This window comes from Jaculus jaculus, chromosome 1 (genome assembly GCF_020740685.1).
Source record: "Jaculus jaculus isolate mJacJac1 chromosome 1, mJacJac1.mat.Y.cur, whole genome shotgun sequence".
Classification (NCBI taxonomy): Eukaryota; Metazoa; Chordata; class Mammalia; order Rodentia; family Dipodidae; genus Jaculus; species Jaculus jaculus.
Window position 1 is genome coordinate 160,188,717 of NC_059102.1, and position 17,618 is coordinate 160,206,334.

Here is a 17,618-nt window from a genome sequence, read left to right on the forward strand (position 1 = left end):
GTTCCAGGCCAGCCCGGGCTACAAAGTGAGTTCCAGGTCAGCCTGAACCACAGTAAAACTGTGCCTCAAAAAAAGGGGGTGCTGGGTATGGTGGCACACGCATTTAATCCCAGCACTCTGGAGGCAGAGGTAGGTGGATCATTGTGAGTTCGAGGCCACCCTGAGACTACATAATGAATTTGAGGTCAGCCTGGGCTAGAGTGAGACCCCCCCAAAAACGTGTTACACTCCCATAGTCATTGTCTCTGTATTTGTCTCTCTCCATCTCTGACTCACCGAGTCGCTTTCTCTCTCTTTTTCTGCCTCTTCGTGAGGATGGCATCTCACCAGGCCACCCAGGTCTAATGCAGTTCCTCTAGCTGCAGCTACGTTGGATCTTCCTGGTGAGATGAGGGCCTGGATTATTGTGGGTGGCTATGGCTGGTTCTCACCCTAGCCACACCCATCCCCGCCTGCCACGACCCTCCCCGAGATCCCCGTATCCTCACTTCTGGCCCTGTGCTCACTGCAGAATAGCCCCACTCAGCTTCCGTGTTTGCACCGGAATGTGTGGGAACAATTCTCACCCCACCTCCACCTTGCCCTAGTGGACCATAAGAAATTTCCAGGAGAAACTGGAACTTGTCCACTGGCTCCCTCCTGCACAGTCTGTGCCATTCTGCCTGTATGTGAGACCACACTTGAGTGGGTGGGAACCATTAAGGTGCGCCTACATTCCCAGTCCCGTTCCATGCCGGGTCTGAGCAAGGTCCCTTCCTTCTCAGCATGCAGTCATCTATTGACTCGTTCCTGTGCTCCCCACACTCCCCTCCCTGATGCCCGGGTCTGGGGGGAAGCGCTGAGCCCCAGGCATGCGGATGCTTTATTTGCAGAGGCAGAACCAGGTGGCCCATGGGAAGGGCTGCTGAACCCCACCCCGTTGTTCTCTCTGGCCGCCTGCTCCCTTTCGTGAGAGTCTAGACCAGCCCTTTGGATGCCCTACTGGGCTTTGTCCCTCTTCTGGAACTTGCCTGCTCGTGGCCTTGTGCTGTGTTCTTGGATGTTGCTGCTTGTTTTCCGTTGATTAACTGGAGGTGTTCATTCATTCTAGATTATTACTCTCCTATTGGCATCAGACATTATAAACACCTTATTCTAGTCTGTAAACTACTCTTAACTTTGGCCAAGAAGTCTTTCATCAAATAAAACTCCTTAATTTTAGTGTAATGAAATTCATCAGGGTTCCTGCTTTTGTGCTTGTTATTTTATTTATTTACTTGAGAGAGAAAGAGGGAGAGACAGGGAGAGAGAGAGAGAATAGGCACACCAGGTCCTCCAGCCACTGCAAACGAACTCCAGATGCATGCGCCCCCTTGTACATCTGGGAATCCTTTGGCTTTGCAGGCAAACGTCTTAACAGCTAAGCCATCTCTCCAGCCCCTTGTTTTCATTTTTGTTTTCAGGTACGGCCTCACTGTAGCCTAGGTTAGCCTGGAATTCACTCTGTAATCCCAGGCTAGCCTCAAATTCAAACAATCCTCATAAATCTGTTTTCAGATGCTGGGATTAAAGGCATGCACCATTACATCTACTCCCCTCCCCCACTTTTTTGAGACTGGGTCTCAGGTAGCCAGGTTGGCCACGAACTCACTCTGTACCTAGTATGACCTTGAATTTATATTCCTTCCGCCTCCACCTCCTAAATGCCAGGGTTTTAGGCACATACCACCATGCCCAGTTTTCCTGGTGCTTAGGATGGAACCCAGGGCTTCCAGCAGTCCAGGCAAGCGCTCCACCTCAGCCCCAAGGTTTCCTTTCTCTTCAGGATGTGGTCGTTGGACTCCTGTATGCTTTTGAAACTGCTTCTTGTTCTTTTTTTTTTTTTTTTTTGAGACAGCCCCCTCCCCTCCCCCCCCCACAACCCTATAGTCCAGGCCAGTCTGGAATTCACAGTGTAGCTCAAACTGACCTTGAACTCACAGCAATCCTCCTGTCTCAGCCTCATGAATGTTGTATTACAGACGTGGACCCCCACACCCAGTTTGAAACTACAGTTAAGTCTCTTTTTACTGCCCTGGATCATAATAACATCCCCCTACACCGGCATGCTTAGGTTTTGTGTGGGTGCTAGGATCTGAAATCAGACCTGGAGTTAATTTGCAGCGGCTAGAATCCATGGTGCACCCATTGTCTCTGTCTCTCTGCCTGCAAATAAATAATTTTTCTAAAATAAAAGATCACATCATTTCCAAATAATGAGAATTTGGGGGGCTGGATAGATGGCTCAGCAGTTAAAGGCACTTACCTGCAAAGGTTAGTGGTCCAGGGTTTCATTCCCCTGTGTTCACATAAAACCAGGTGCACAAAGTGGCACATGCATCTGGAGTTCATTTGCACAGACTTCACTGAGACTTTATTTATGGCCTACCGCATAGCTTGTTTCTGTGACTATTTGGGAATGCTTATGTGTGTTTGTTCTGTCACGTAGATACATATGCATTTTTGCTGTTGTTGAATATATAGGACCCTGAAATCCTAACAATTTTACTTGAAGCTATGTGGTTAGGTGCATATGTGTTCTTATTTATAACATGATTGTTTATTCATTATGGTTTTTACACAAACTATGGGCTTTTTTTTTTTTTTTTTCATATGTGAAGAGTCCTATCCTGGCTTTTTGCTTTACACGTCCACTTGTAATATCTCTTCCTATCCTTCATTGTTAATCTGTCTATGCCTTTTTATTTATTTATTTATTTGAGAGCGACAGAAACAGAGAGAAAGACAGATAGAGGGAGAGAGAGAGAATGGGTGGGCCAGGGCTTCCAACCTCTGCAAACGAACTCCAGACGCGTGCGCCCCCTTGTGCATCTGGCTAACGTGGGACCTGGGGAACCGAGCCTCGAACCGGGGTCCTTAGGCTTCACAGGCAAGCGCTTAACCGCTAAGCCATCTCTCCAGCCCTGTCTATGCCTTTTAAAAGGTGATCGTGGCAGCTGGAGGGATGATTTAGTGGTTAAAGCGCTTGCCTGGGAAGCCTAAGTACCCAGGTTCAATTCCCCAGAACCAACATAAGCCAGATGCACAAGGTGCCACATATATTGGAGTTCGTTTGCAGTAGCTAGAAGCCCTAGAATGCCCATTCTCTCTCCCGCTCTCTCTTCCTCTCTCCCCCCTTTCTCCCTCTTTCCCTCTCTCTCTCAATTAAGTAAATAATTTTTTTAAAAGTGCTTGCTTTGGCAGCACTATATTAAAATTGGAATCATACAGAGAAGTAGATTAGTATGGCCCCTATACAAGGATGACACACACATTCATGAGGTGTTTCATATTTTTTCACTCTGGCCCCAGCTGGAACCACAGAGGAATTGGGGAAATGAGCAAGAGTGCTGCTTTCTGGGTGAACCTGATATCAGCACAAGGGTGAAGGAGATAGACACTAAGGACACCCAACGCCTACCAAACCAGAGATCCAGAGGCTCCTAAGAGCCCATCACTGAAGTAGACTTAAAATGCACCCAACATGGCTCAGGAAATTTTGCCAAAAGGGGTGAAAAGATTGTTAGAGCTACAAGTTGGGACATTATGCACAGAGACATTGCTTCTCCCCTATAACTGACTGCTGTCCCCACAATGCATGACCCACAATCCCCATGGGGTTGACCTGCATCCCCAACGAGGAGGGCCTCTTCGGAAAAGGGGAGGGAGGAGGGAAAGGATGGCATCAACATGTGTTGTTTACAAACAGAATATGTCCATATCTAATAAAAATAATTTTTTTAAAAAGTTAGTATGGAAGCTCAGGATTACAATCCCAGCATTCAAGAAGCTGAGTCAAGAGGGAGGCATGGGTTTGAGGTAAGCCTGGACTACTTAGTGAGACCTTTTTAAAATAAGGCAAATTGAGGGTATGTCCAACAAAACATGTTGCTCTTAAGTGTATAATATGGCACATTTGTGTAAGTGTGCGTACCAACCAATCAAAACATAGAACAAACCTGGCAAGGTGGCACACACATTAATTCCTCCTAGAGGTAGGAGGATCACTGTCAGTTGGAGGCCAGCCTGGGACTGCAGACTGAGATCTCAGTCAGCCGGGGCTACAGTGAGACGCTACCTCAAAAAAAGAAAAAAGAAAAACAAATAGACAAACAGAAAACCAACCCCACGGAACAAGTCAATCGCATTAAAAAGGGTCCCTCGGCCCCTTCCAGTCCGTCCTCATACTGTTCTGAGTTCTAGCACCATAGATTTGCTTTGCCTTTTTTTATATTTCACAACAAATGCTATCATACAATTAGTATCTATGTCTAGTTTCTTTCACAAAAACTTTTATGTATTTTTTTTTGAACGCACATGCCTAGGTGGCCGCTGTTCTTTTATTTTATTTATTTATTTTTGCTTCTCAGAGACTTCTTTATCAATGAAATTGTTCACTTTCTTACACTGTATGTGTTTTCTCTCCATCTTGTGTTATGTATTTTTTTTTTTTTTTTTTTTTTTTTTGGTTTTTCGAGTTAGGGTCTCACTCTGGCTCAGGCTGACCTGGAATTCACTATGTAGTCTCAGGGTGGCCTCGAACTCTCGGCGATCCTCCTACCTCTGCCTCCCGAGTGCTGGGATTAAAGGCGTGCGCCACCACGCCCGGCTTTATGTATTTTTTTTTTAAGACAGGCTCTTCCTATGCAGTCCAGGGATTAAAGGTATTTGCTCCAGTACCCATGGAAAGCCAAACGCATAGAATAGCGCATGCATCTGGGGTTCGTTGACAGTGGTAAGAGGCCCTGATACACCCATGCTCATTCTGTCTCTCAAAATAAACAAATAAAAATTTTAAAAATTTACCCTTTTTAGCCAGGCGTGGCGGCATATGCCTTTAATCCCAGCACTGGGAAGACAGAGGTAGGAGGATTGCTGTCAATTCGAGGCCTCTCTGAGACTCCACAGTGAATTCCAGGTCAGCCTGGGCTAGAGCAAGACCCTACCATGTAAAGCCAAAACAAACAAACAAACAAACAAAAAATGTTTACCCTTTTAGGTGTAGTGGTCTTTGAGGTTGGCAGTAGCCATCATTACAATCAAGGTATAGAACATGGCCACTGCTCTGGAAAGTTCCCTCAGGCCTCCACCCCACCTCTAGTCCTGCAGCCCCACTCATCTGCTTTCTCTTCTGATAACGTTATCTCTTTCCAAGTCTCATAGGAAGAAACCATGCAGGATCTGGTGTCTGAAGTCTCCTTCTTGTTCTTGGGAGTGTCAGCAAGTCTCTGCTTTTTATTGCTGAATCATAGTGAGTTGGCTGGATATGCTACAGTTTAGCCGGTCACCGGGTGAGGCACACCTGAGCTCTAGGGGAGGATGGGCCACACTGTCATAAGTGGCTGCAAACAGGTTATGTTAACATCAGTTCTCACAGTCTAGGATAAACCCCAAGGAGAAAAATGACTGAGTCATATAGTAAGCATATGTCTAACTTCCTCAGATGGTATCAGAGTGAAATTTTTTAAATTTAATTTTATTTACTTGTGGGAAACAGAGAGAGAGAGAGAGAGAGAGAGAGAGAGAGAGAGAGAGAGAGAGAGAGAGAGAGAATGGGTGCACCAGGACCTCTAGCCACTGCAAATGAACTCCACACACGTGTGCCACTGTGAGCATCTTGCTTTACATGGGTACTAGGGAATTGAACCTGGGTCTTTAGACTTTACAGGCAAGAGCCTTAACCACTGAGCAATCTCTCTAGACCAGAGAGTAAAATATTTTGTGTTTCACCAGCCTTGGATAAAAATTCTTCCCTCCTTGGGCTGGGGAAATGGCTTAGTGGTTAAGGCGTTTGCCTGTGAAGCCTAAGGACCCCGGTTCAATTCCCAGAACCCATGTAAGCCAGATACTCAAGGGGGCACATGCGTCTGGAGTTCTTTTGCAGTGGCTGGAGGCCCTGGCATGCTCATTCACTCTTTCTGTCTATTTGCTTCTTCCTCAAGCTCTCTCTCTCTCTAACAAATAAACAAATAAAACTAAAATAATAAAATATAAATTTCTCCATCCTTGAGATACCTAAGGAAGTATGTGAAGCCTAAGGACCCAGGTTCAATTCCCCAATACCCAAGTACAATTCCCCAATACCCATGTAAGCTAGATGCTCAAAGTGGCGTATGCATCTGAAGTTCATTTGCAGTGGCTAGAGGCCCTGGAATGCCCATTCTCTCTCTCTCATAAATAAAAAAAATTAAATTAATTAAATTAAAATTTTCTTCAACCTAGGGCTAGGGGAGCTGGCTCAGTGGTTTAAGGCACTTGCTTCAAAACACTGCCAACTGGGTTTGATTCCCCATAAAGCCAGATGCAAAACATGGCCCAAGAATTTGGCATTGATTTGCAGCGACAAGCGAAAGAGACTCTGGCATGCTTATACACACATGTGCAAATATATATATATTTTTAATTTTAAAAGAATTCCTCCATCCTTGGATGTGAGGGTAATCTGGCTGCAACATCTGTCACTCCATTGATCACGATTGCTAGGGTGGATTCAGTTGATCTGGCTGGCTAGGCAGGTATCCCCTTCCTCCCTCACCACTCCTTATAAACTGCTCTCTTGGTCAACCTTTCCTGTATTGAGGACTGTTCTTTGGCCAAGAGCATGCCAGTAGCTGAGTTCCCCTGCTAAAAACTTCCAACCAGGGTGCTGGAGAGATGGCACAGCAGTTCAGGTACTTGCTTCCAAAGCCTAATGACCAGTAACCATCATAAACCCAGAGTCACTGGCATACCCATTCTCTTTGTCTGTCTCTTCTCTCTGTACCACTCTGCTTGCAAATAAATAGATGAGAGAGAGAGAGAGAGAGAAAAAAAAAAAAAACAACAAACAAACAAACAAACAAAAAAAAACAAGAATCCTTCCATCCTTCAAAGCACAGCAGCTTTTTTTGTGGACTGGAGTGTGGCTCAGTGACAGAGTGCTTGCTCAGCATTCCTGAGGATGCGGGTTTGATCCCAGCACTAGATTCTGATAGTCTTGTGGTGTTCACTTGCATTCTTTCTTTCTTTTTTTTTTCTTTTTTGACTTTTTGAGGTAGAGTCTCACTTTAGCTCTAGCTTAGGCTGACCTGGAATTCACTATGTAGTCTCAGGGTGGCCTCGAACTCACAGCGATCCTCCTACCTCTGCCTCCCAAGTGCAGTGATTAAAGGTGTGTGCCACCACACCCGGCATTGATATTAACAGAGGTTTTCATCCCCTTTGTTGAAGTGTCTGTTCCACAGGAGAGTGTGGGGGGGGGTTGTGGGGGGCGTCCCAAAACGCCTTACAAGTTTGTCCCTTATCATCTTTAGGACCTTCCCACAAACCCCACTTAAGGTTCTGTCACCTCTCAATAGCGCCACTCAGTGGACGGAGCTTGTAACACACAGGCCCTTGGGAAACATTTAATGTGCAAGGCACAGTTTACACAAAATTGGAAATGATCATAGCCAGAAAATATGCCCTTCCTTCCCCCTGCCCCCAAAGATTCCTGTTTTGGTTGCTGGTTTGTGGGAGTAAGAGAAGCAATGGGATAAATAGGGTTTCAGACTTTATCAATGCATGAATTCGCTGATGTATTCATAAGTTGATGGCATGAATGGGAGGCAGTGGAACTAGGGATGGAGCTTAGTTGGAGGAAGTGAGTTTTGGAAGCAGCATGTCTTTGAAGTTTCTATCTTGTCTCCATTTCTTCCTCCTTGAATCTCTCAGTCCTGACCACTAAAGTGAGCAGCTCTGCCTGACCACACCCTTGGGCCAGGATGTTATGTCTCACCGCAGACCAGAGACAACGGAGCTAGCCCACCGTGGGCTTTGTTAGAACATTAGAAAAGAGAGTAATTTAAAGAAGTAAAATGTTTCAACTTCTACCCTACCCATTATTTTAATTTTTTGTTTTGTTTTTCGAGGTAGGCTCTTAATCTAGCCCAGGCTGATCTCACTTTTTGGTCTCAGGCTGACCTTGAACTCATGGAAATCCTCCTATCTCTGTCTCCTGAATGCTGAGATTAAAGGTGTGCACCACCCCGCCCAGCTTTTTTCTTTTTTATATTTTATTTATTTATTAGAGAGAGAGAGGGAGAGAATGGGCATGCCAGGGCCTCCCAGCCACTGCAAAGGAACTCCACATGCCACCTTGTGCATCTGGCTTTATATGAGTACTGGAGAATCAAACCTGGGTCCTTTAGCTTTGCTGGCAACCACCTTAATTGCTAAGCCATCTCTTCAACCCTAGAAAGCTTCATTTCAAGCAACAAAACATCCATTAACATGGAAGGAAGCCCCCAAAAGTGGGAAACTCAACTGAAGGCTGAATTTGGGGAGGGGGTATAAATATGTTAGGGTTATCCCTACCTATAGTTGAAAGTGTCCTGGATTGATTGGTTGTCCATTGAGAATTCCTCAATAGTAACAGAAAATCCTACATACTGAGGAGAGAACAGGTAGTGGGGAAAGAAGCATTCCTACATAACTGACTCTAGCCGACCACAGTGGTTCTGGCTGAACTCCCAGAGTCCCAGACACCCAAAGCCTCAGCTGGGGAATTTATCCTTCAAGGTCATCTCAATTTTTTTTTTTTTTTTTTCTTTTTCAAGATAGGGTCTCACTCTAGCCCAGGCTGACCTGGCGACGCTCACTCTGTAGTCTCAGGCTGGCCTCCAACTCACAGTGCGAGGATTAAAGGTGTGTGCACCATATCTGGCTTAATTTTTTTTAATTTTATACTTTTTCCTAGAAAGTTTTACTTTGGAGTTTTGCATTTCTGGCTATGATCATTTCCAATTTTGTGTAAACTGTGCCTTGCACATTAAATGTTTCCCAAAGGCCTGTGTGTTACAAACTCCATCCACTGAGTGGCGCTATTGAGAGGCGGCAGAACCTTAAGTGGGGTTTGTGGGAAGGTCCTAAAGATGATAAGGGACAAACTTGTAAGGGCGTTTTGGGACGCCCCCCCAACTCTCTTGTGGGTTTTTTCCCCTTATTTCTGCTGGGTAGGTGAGCTGTTTTGCTTTGCCACTTAACCCTCTCCCCAAAGGCACAAAGCAATCCATCACTGGAATATTCAGAACTTTAAAAACTCTCTCTCTCTCTCTCTCTCTCTCTCTCTCTCTCTCTCTCTCTCTCTCTCTCCGTGTGTGGGTGTGGGTGTGTGGGTGTGGGTGTGTGGGTGTGGGTGTGTGTGTTGCGGGAGGGCAGAGACTGACGCCAGGTGTCTTCCTCAGTTGCTCTCCATCTTTTTTTTTTTTTTTCCCGAGGTAGAGTCTCACTCTAGCTCAGGCTGTCTGGAATTCACTCTGTAGTCTCAGGGGGGCCTTGAACTCACAGCGATCCTCCTACCCCTGCCTCCCGAGTGCTGGGATTCAAGGTGTGCCCCACCACGCCCTGCTCTCCACATTATTTTTTGAGCCAGGATCTTTCACAGAATGTGGAGCTTCACTCAATCAGCTAAACAGCTGGCCAGTGAACCCGAGGGATCTCTTTTCCCTGCTTCCCCAGTGCTGGACTCTCACATTAGGTGCTGGGGACCTGAACTGAGGTCTTTGTTTTGTTTTGTTTTGTTTTGTTTGAGGTAGGGTCTCATTCTAGCCCAAGCTTACCTGGAATTCATTATATAGTCTCAGGGTGGCCTCCAACTCACTTTGATCCTCCTGCCTTTGCCTCCTGAGTGCTGAGATTAAGTGTGTGTGCCACCACACCAAACCAAGGAAAAAAAATATTTTATGAGAAAGGCAGATAAGAGAGCAAGAGCATTGGTGCACCAGGGCCTCTAGCCACTACAAACGAACTCCATCTTGTGCGTCTGGCCTTATGTGGGTACTGGGAAATTGGACCTGGGTCCTTAGGCTTTGTAGGCAAGTGCCCTAACTACTGAGCAAGCTCTCCAGCCCTGAACTCAGGGCCGTACACTTGGGCAGCAAGCACATTACTGGCTGAGCCAAGTACCTAGCCCCACCTCTTGTTTTTAATTTTTTCAACTTTGTGTGTGTGTGTGTGTGTGTGTGTGTGAAAGAGAGAGAGAACAGGAGAAAGAGAGAGAATTGACATGCCAGGGCCTCTAGCCACTGCAATCAAACTTCAGATGCATATGCCACCTTGAGCTCACGTGTTACCTTGTGCATCTGATTTACCTGGGTACTGGGAAGTTGAATCTGGGTCCTTAGGCTTTGCAGGAAAGCACTTTACCTGCTAAGCCATCTCTGCAGTCTAACTTATTTTTTCATGTATACTTTAAAAAAATATTAAAAAAAAATTTTTTTTTTAATTTACTTTTTGAGAGGGGAAAGAGGGAGAGAGAGACAGACAGACAGACTGGGCATGCCAGGGCTTTCAGCCACATCAAACAAACTCCAGATGCATGTGCCCCCTTGTGCCTCTGGCTTACGTGGGTACTGGGGAATCGAACCGGGATCCTTTGGCTTTGCAGGCAAGCACCTTAACTGCTAAGCCATCTCTCCAGGCCCCATGTATACTTTTTTTTTTTTATTGACAACTTCTATACTTCCAGACAATATACCATAATTCCGTCCCCCACTTTCCCTTTCACAACTCCGCTCTCCATCATATCCCCTCCCTCTCTCCATTAGTCTATCTTTTATTTTGATGTCATCATCTTTTCCTCCTACTATGAGTGTCTTATGAAGGTATTGCTAGGCACTGCAAGGTCATCCCAGTGGTCACTGCCATCTAAAAAGAGAAGCTTCTCTAACCAAAAGTGAGAGTAGGTCTGGAGAGATGGCTTAGCGGTTAAGGCACCTGCCTGCAAAGCCAAAGGATCCAGGTTCAATTTCCCAGGATCCACGTAAGCCAGATGCACAAGGGGATGCATGCATCTGGAGTTTGTTTGCAGTGGCTGGAGGCCCTGGCATGCCCATTGTCTCTCTGTGTCCCTCTCTCTTCCCCTCTCTGCCTCTTTCTCTCTCTTAAATAAATAAATAAAAATAAAACAAAAAAGTGAGAGTAGCATTAATATATGAATACAAACATTAAGTATACTGCTTACAAGGCAGTTTGGTGAGGATAATATACGCATTTTCCAGACAAGAATAGACTTTACATCCCTAAGGCTCATGACCTCCCCTGCCATAGGCTTTTGATTAGGTCTCAGTACCAGACGTGTATTCCCTCCCATAGAGTGGGCCTCCAGTACAATTAGAAAGCAGTTGGTTTCCCCCAGAGCAGACATGCCACTATTGCACCTGTTTAGTCATTGGGTCTGTCTGGCCAAACTTGAGGCTTCCAGTGTCCACTGTTTTCACCACTGATGACCTCTATCTCCCCTATACAAGGATGACACACACATTCATGAGGTGTTTCATATTTTTTCACTCTGGCCCCAGCTGGAACCACAGAGGAATTGGGGAAATGAGCAAGAGTGTTGCTTTCTGGGTGAACCTGATATCAGCACAAGGGTGAAGGAGATAGACACTAAGGACACCCAACGCCTACCAAACCAGAGATCCAGAGGCTCCTAAGAGCCCATCACTGAAGTAGACTTAAAATGCACCCAACATGGCTCAGGAAATTTGGCCAAAAGGGGTGAAAAGATTGTTAGAGCCACAAGTTGGGACATTATGCACAGAGACATTGCTTCTCCCCCATAACTAACTGCTGTCCCCACAATGCATGACCCACAATCCCCATGGGGTTGACCTGCATCCCCAACGAGGAGGGCCTCTTCGGAAAAGGGGAGGGAGGAGGGAAAGGATGGCATCAACATGTGTTGTTTACAAACAGAATATGTCCATATCTAATAAAAATAATTTTTTTAAAAAGTTAGTATGGAAGCTCAGGATTACAATCCCAGCATTCAAGAAGCTGAGGCAAGAGGGAGGCATGGGTTTGAGGTAAGCCTGGACTACTTAGTGAGACCTTTTTAAAATAAGGCAAATTGAGGGTATGTCCAACAAAACATGTTGCTCTTAAGTGTATAATATGGCACATTTGTGTAAGTGTGCGTACCAACCAATCAAAACATAGAACAAACCTGGCAAGGTGGCACACACATTAATTCCTCCTAGAGGTAGGAGGATCACTGTCAGTTGGAGGCCAGCCTGGGACTGCAGACTGAGATCTCAGTCAGCCGGGGCTACAGTGAGACGCTACCTCAAAAAAAGAAAAAAGAAAAACAAATAGACAAACAGAAAACCAACCCCACAGAACAAGTCAATCGCATTAAAAAGGGTCCCTCGGCCCCTTCCAGTCCGTCCTCATACTGTTCTGAGTTCTAGCACCATAGATTTGCTTTGCCTTTTTTTATATCTCACAACAAATGCTATCATACAATTAGTATCTATGTCTAGTTTCTTTCACAAAAACTTGAATGTATTTTTTTTTTGAACGCACATGCCTAGGTGGCCGCTGTTCTTTTATTTTATTTATTTATTTTTGCTTCTCAGAGACTTCTTTATCAATGAAATTGTTCACTTTCTTACACTGTATCTGTTTTCTCTCCATCTTGTGTTATGTATTTTTTTTTTTTTTTTTTTTTTTTTTGGTTTTTCGAGTTAGGGTCTCACTCTGGCTCAGGCTGACCTGGAATTCACTATGTAGTCTCAGGGTGGCCTCGAACTCTCGGCGATCCTCCTACCTCTGCCTCCCGAGTGCTGGGATTAAAGGCGTGCGCCACCACGCCCGGCTTTATGTATTTTTTTTTTAAGACAGGCTCTTCCTATGCAGTCCAGGGATTAAAGGTATTTGCTCCAGTACCCATGGAAAGCCAAACGCATAGAATAGCGCATGCATCTGGGGTTTGTTGACAGTGGTAAGAGGCCCTGATACACCCATGCTCATTCTGTCTCTCAAAATAAACAAATAAAAATTTTAAAAATTTACCCTTTTTAGCCAGGCGTGGCGGCATATGCCTTTAATCCCAGCACTGGGAAGACAGAGGTAGGAGGATTGCTGTCAATTCGAGGCCTCTCTGAGACTCCACAGTGAATTCCAGGTCAGCCTGGGCTAGAGCAAGACCCTACCATGTAAAGCCAAAACAAACAAACAAACAAACAAAAAATGTTTACCCTTTTAGGTGTAGTGGTCTTTGAGGTTGGCAGTAGCCATCATTACAATCAAGGTATAGAACATGGCCACTGCTCTGGAAAGTTCCCTCAGGCCTCCACCCCACCTCTAGTCCTGCAGCCCCACTCATCTGCTTTCTCTTCTGATAACGTTATCTCTTTCCAAGTCTCATAGGAAGAAACCATGCAGGATCTGGTGTCTGAAGTCTCCTTCTTGTTCTTGGGAGTGTCAGCAAGTCTCTGCTTTTTATTGCTGAATCATAGTGAGTTGGCTGGATATGCTACAGTTTAGCCGGTCACCGGGTGAGGCACACCTGAGCTCTAGGGGAGGATGGGCCACACTGTCATAAGTGGCTGCAAACAGGTTATGTTAACATCAGTTCTCACAGTCTAGGATAAACCCCAAGGAGAAAAATGACTGAGTCATATAGTAAGCATATGTCTAACTTCCTCAGATGGTATCAGAGTGAAATTTTTTAAATTTAATTTTATTTACTTATGGGAAACAGAGAGAGAGAGAGAGAGAGAGAGAGAGAGAATGGGTGCACCAGGACCTCTAGCCACTGCAAATGAACTCCACACACGTGTGCCACTGTGAGCATCTTGCTTTACATGGGTACTAGGGAATTGAACCTGGGTCTTTAGACTTTACAGGCAAGAGCCTTAACCACTGAGCAATCTCTCTAGCCCAGAGAGTAAAATATTTTGTGTTTCACCAGCCTTGGATAAAAATTCTTCCCTCCTTGGGCTGGGGAAATGGCTTAGTGGTTAAGGCGTTTGCCTGTGAAGCCTAAGGACCCCGGTTCAATTCCCAGAACCCATGTAAGCCAGATACTCAAGGGGGCACATGCGTCTGGAGTTCTTTTGCAGTGGCTGGAGGCCCTGGCATGCTCATTCACTCTTTCTGTCTATTTGCTTCTTCCTCAAGCTCGCTCTCTCTCTAACAAATAAACAAACAAAACTAAAATAATAAAATATAAATTTCTCCATCCTTGAGATACCTAAGGAAGTATGTGAAGCCTAAGGACCCAGGTTCAATTCCCCAATACCCAAGTACAATTCCCCAATACCCATGTAAGCTAGATGCTCAAAGTGGCGTATGCATCTGAAGTTCATTTGCAGTGGCTAGAGGCCCTGGAATGCCCATTCTCTCTCTCTCATAAATAAAAAAATTAAATTAATTAAATTAAAATTTTCTTCAACCTAGGGCTAGGGGAGATGGCTCAGTGGTTTAAGGCACTTGCTTCAAAACACTGCCAACTGGGTTTGATTCCCCATAAAGCCAGATGCAAAACATGGCCCAAGAATTTGGCATTGATTTGCAGCGACAAGCGAAAGAGACTCTGGCATGCTTATACACACATGTGCAAATATATTTTTTTTTAATTTTAAAAGAATTCCTCCATCCTTGGATGTGAGGGTAATCTGGCTGCAACATCTGTCACTCCATTGATCACGATTGCTAGGGTGGATTCAGTTGATCTGGCTGGCTAGGCAGGTATCCCCTTCCTCCCTCACCACTCCTTATAAACTGCTCTCTTGGTCAACCTTTCCTGTATTGAGGACTGTTCTTTGGCCAAGAGCATGCCAGTAGCTGAGTTCCCCTGCTAAAAACTTCCAACCAGGGTGCTGGAGAGATGGCACAGCAGTTCAGGTACTTGCTTCCAAAGCCTAATGACCAGTAACCATCATAAACCCAGAGTCACTGGCATACCCATTCTCTTTGTCTGTCTCTTCTCTCTGTACCACTCTGCTTGCAAATAAATAGATGAGAAAAAACAAAAAAAAAAAAAAAAAAAAAAAAAAAAAAAAAAACAAGAATCCTTCCATCCTTCAAAGCACAGCAGCTTTTTTTGTGGACTGGAGTGTGGCTCAGTGATAGAGTGCTTGCTCAGCGTTCCTGAGGACTTGGGTTTGATCCCAGCACTAGATTCTGATAGTCTTGTGGTGTTCACTTGCATTATTTCTTTTTTTTTTTTCTTTTTTGACTTTTTGAGGTAGAGTCTCACTTTAGCTCTAGCTTAGGATGACCTGGAATTCACTATGTAGTCTCAGGGTGGCCTCGAACTCACAGCGATCCTCCTACCTCTGCCTCCCAAGTGCAGTGATTAAAGGTGTGTGCCACCACACCCGGCATTGATATTAACAGAGGCTTTCATCCCCTTTGTTGAAGTGTCTGTTCCACAGGAGAGTGTGTGGGGGGGGGCGTTGTGGGGGGCGTCCCAAAACGCCTTACAAGTTTGTTCCTTATCATCTTTAGGACCTTCCCACAAACCCCACTTAAGGTTCTGCCACCTCTCAATAGCGCCACTCAGTGGACGGAGCTTGTAACACACAGGCCCTTGGGAAACATTTAATGTGCAAGGCACAGTTTACACAAAATTGGAAATGATCATAGCCAGAAAATATGCCCTTCCTTCCCCCTGCCCCCAAAGATTCCTGTTTTGGTTGCTGGTTTGTGGGAGTAAGAGAAGCAATGGGATAAATAGGGTTTCAGACTTTATCAATGCATGAATTCGCTGATGTATTCATAAGTTGATGGCATGAATGGGAGGCAGTGGAACTAGGGATGGAGCTTAGTTGGAGGAAGTGAGTTTTGGAAGCAGCATGTCTCTGAAGTTTCTATCTTGTCTCCATTTCTTCCTCCTTGAATCTCTCAGTCCTGACCACTAAAGTGAGCAGCTCTGCCTGACCACACCCTTGGGCCAGGATGTTATGTCTCACCGCAGACCAGAGACAACGGAGCCCACCGTGGGCTTTGTTAGAACATTAGAAAAGAGAGTAATTTAAAGAAGTAAAATGTTTCAACTTCTACCCTACCCATTATTTTAATTTTTTGTTTTGTTTTTCGAGGTAGGCTCTTAATCTAGCCCAGGCTGATCTCACTTTTTGGTCTCAGGCTGACCTCGAACTCATGGAAATCCTCCTATCTCTGTCTCCTGAATGCTGAGATTAAAGGTGTGCACCACCCCGCCCAGCTTTTTTCTTTTTTATATTTTATTTATTTATTAGAGAGAGAGAGAGAGAGAGAGAGAGAGAGAGAGAGGGAGAGAATGGGCATGCCAGGGCCTCCCAGCCACTGCAAAGGAACTCCACATGCCACCTTGTGCATCTGGCTTTATATGAGTACTGGAGAATCAAACCTGGGTCCTTTAGCTTTGCTGGCAACCACCTTAATTGCTAAGCCATCTCTTCAACCCTAGAAAGCTTCATTTCAAGCAACAAAACATCCATTAACATGGAAGGAAGCCCCCGAAAGTGGGAAACTCAACTGAAGGCTGAATTTGGGGAGGGGGTATAAATATGTTAGGGTTATCCCTACCTATAGTTGAAAGTGTCCTGGATTGATTGGTTGTCCATTGAGAATTCCTCAATAGTAACAGAAAATCCTACATACTGAGGAGAGAACAGGTAGTGGGGAAAGAAGCATTCCTACATAACTGACTCTAGCCGACCACAGTGGTTCTGGCTGAACTCCCAGAGTCCCAGACACCCAAAGCCTCAGCTGGGGAATTTATCCTTCAAGGTCATCTCAATTTTTTTTTTTTTTTTCTTTTTCAAGATAGGGTCTCACTCTATCCCAGGCTGACCTGGCGACGCTCACTCTGTAGTCTCAGGCTGGCCTCCAACTCACAGTGCGAGGATTAAAGGTGTGTGCACCATATCTGGCTTAATTTTTTTTAATTTTATACTTTTTCCTAGAAAGTTTTACTTTGGAGTTTTGCATTTCTGGCTATGATCATTTCCAATTTTGTGTAAACTGTGCCTTGCACATTAAATGTTTCCCAAAGGCCTGTGTGTTACAAACTCCATCCACTGAGTGGCGCTATTGAGAGGCGGCAGAACCTTAAGTGGGGTTTGTGGGAAGGTCCTAAAGATGATAAGGGACAAACTTGTAAGGGCGTTTTGGGACGCCCCCCCAACTCTCTTGTGGGTTTTTTCCCCTTATTTCTGCTGGGTAGGTGAGCTGTTTTGCTTTGCCACTTAACCTTCTCCCCAAAGGCACAAAGCAATCCATCACTGGAATATTCAGAACTTTAAAAACTCTCTCTCTCTCTCTCTCTCTCTCTCTCTCTCTCTCTCTCTCTCTCTCTCCGTGTGTGGGTGTGGGTGTGTGGGTGTGGGTGTGTGTGTTGCGGGAGGGCAGAGACTGACGCCAGGTGTCTTCCTCAGTTGCTCTCCATCTTTTTTTTTTTTTTTTCCCGAGGTAGAGTCTCACTCTAGCTCAGGCTGTCTGGAATTCACTCTGTAGTCTCAGGGGGGCCTTGAACTCACAGCGATCCTCCTACCCCTGCCTCCCGAGTGCTGGGATTCAAGGTGTGCCCCACCACGCCCTGCTCTCCACATTATTTTTTGAGCCAGGATCTTTCACAGAATGTGGAGCTTCACTCAATCAGCTAAACAGCTGGCCAGTGAACCCGAGGGATCTCTTTTCCCTGCTTCCCCAGTGCTGGACTCTCACATTAGGTGCTGGGGACCTGAACTGAGGTCTTTGTTTTGTTTTGTTTTGTTTTGTTTGAGGTAGGGTCTCATTCTAGCCCAAGCTTACCTGGAATTCATTATATAGTCTCAGGGTGGCCTCCAACTCACTTTGATCCTCCTGCC

The 17,618-nt window shown here is 45.3% G+C and overlaps 1 non-coding gene across 1 annotated transcript; it reads left to right on the forward strand.

Annotated features, from left to right (window-relative positions):
• Positions 1 to 3,207: 3,207 nt before the first annotated feature.
• Positions 3,208 to 3,315, forward strand: LOC123458244. The gene has a single exon (XR_006635541.1). It is a non-coding gene; the product is annotated as a U6 spliceosomal RNA (small nuclear RNA).
• The last annotated feature ends 14,303 nt before the right edge of the window (positions 3,316 to 17,618 follow it).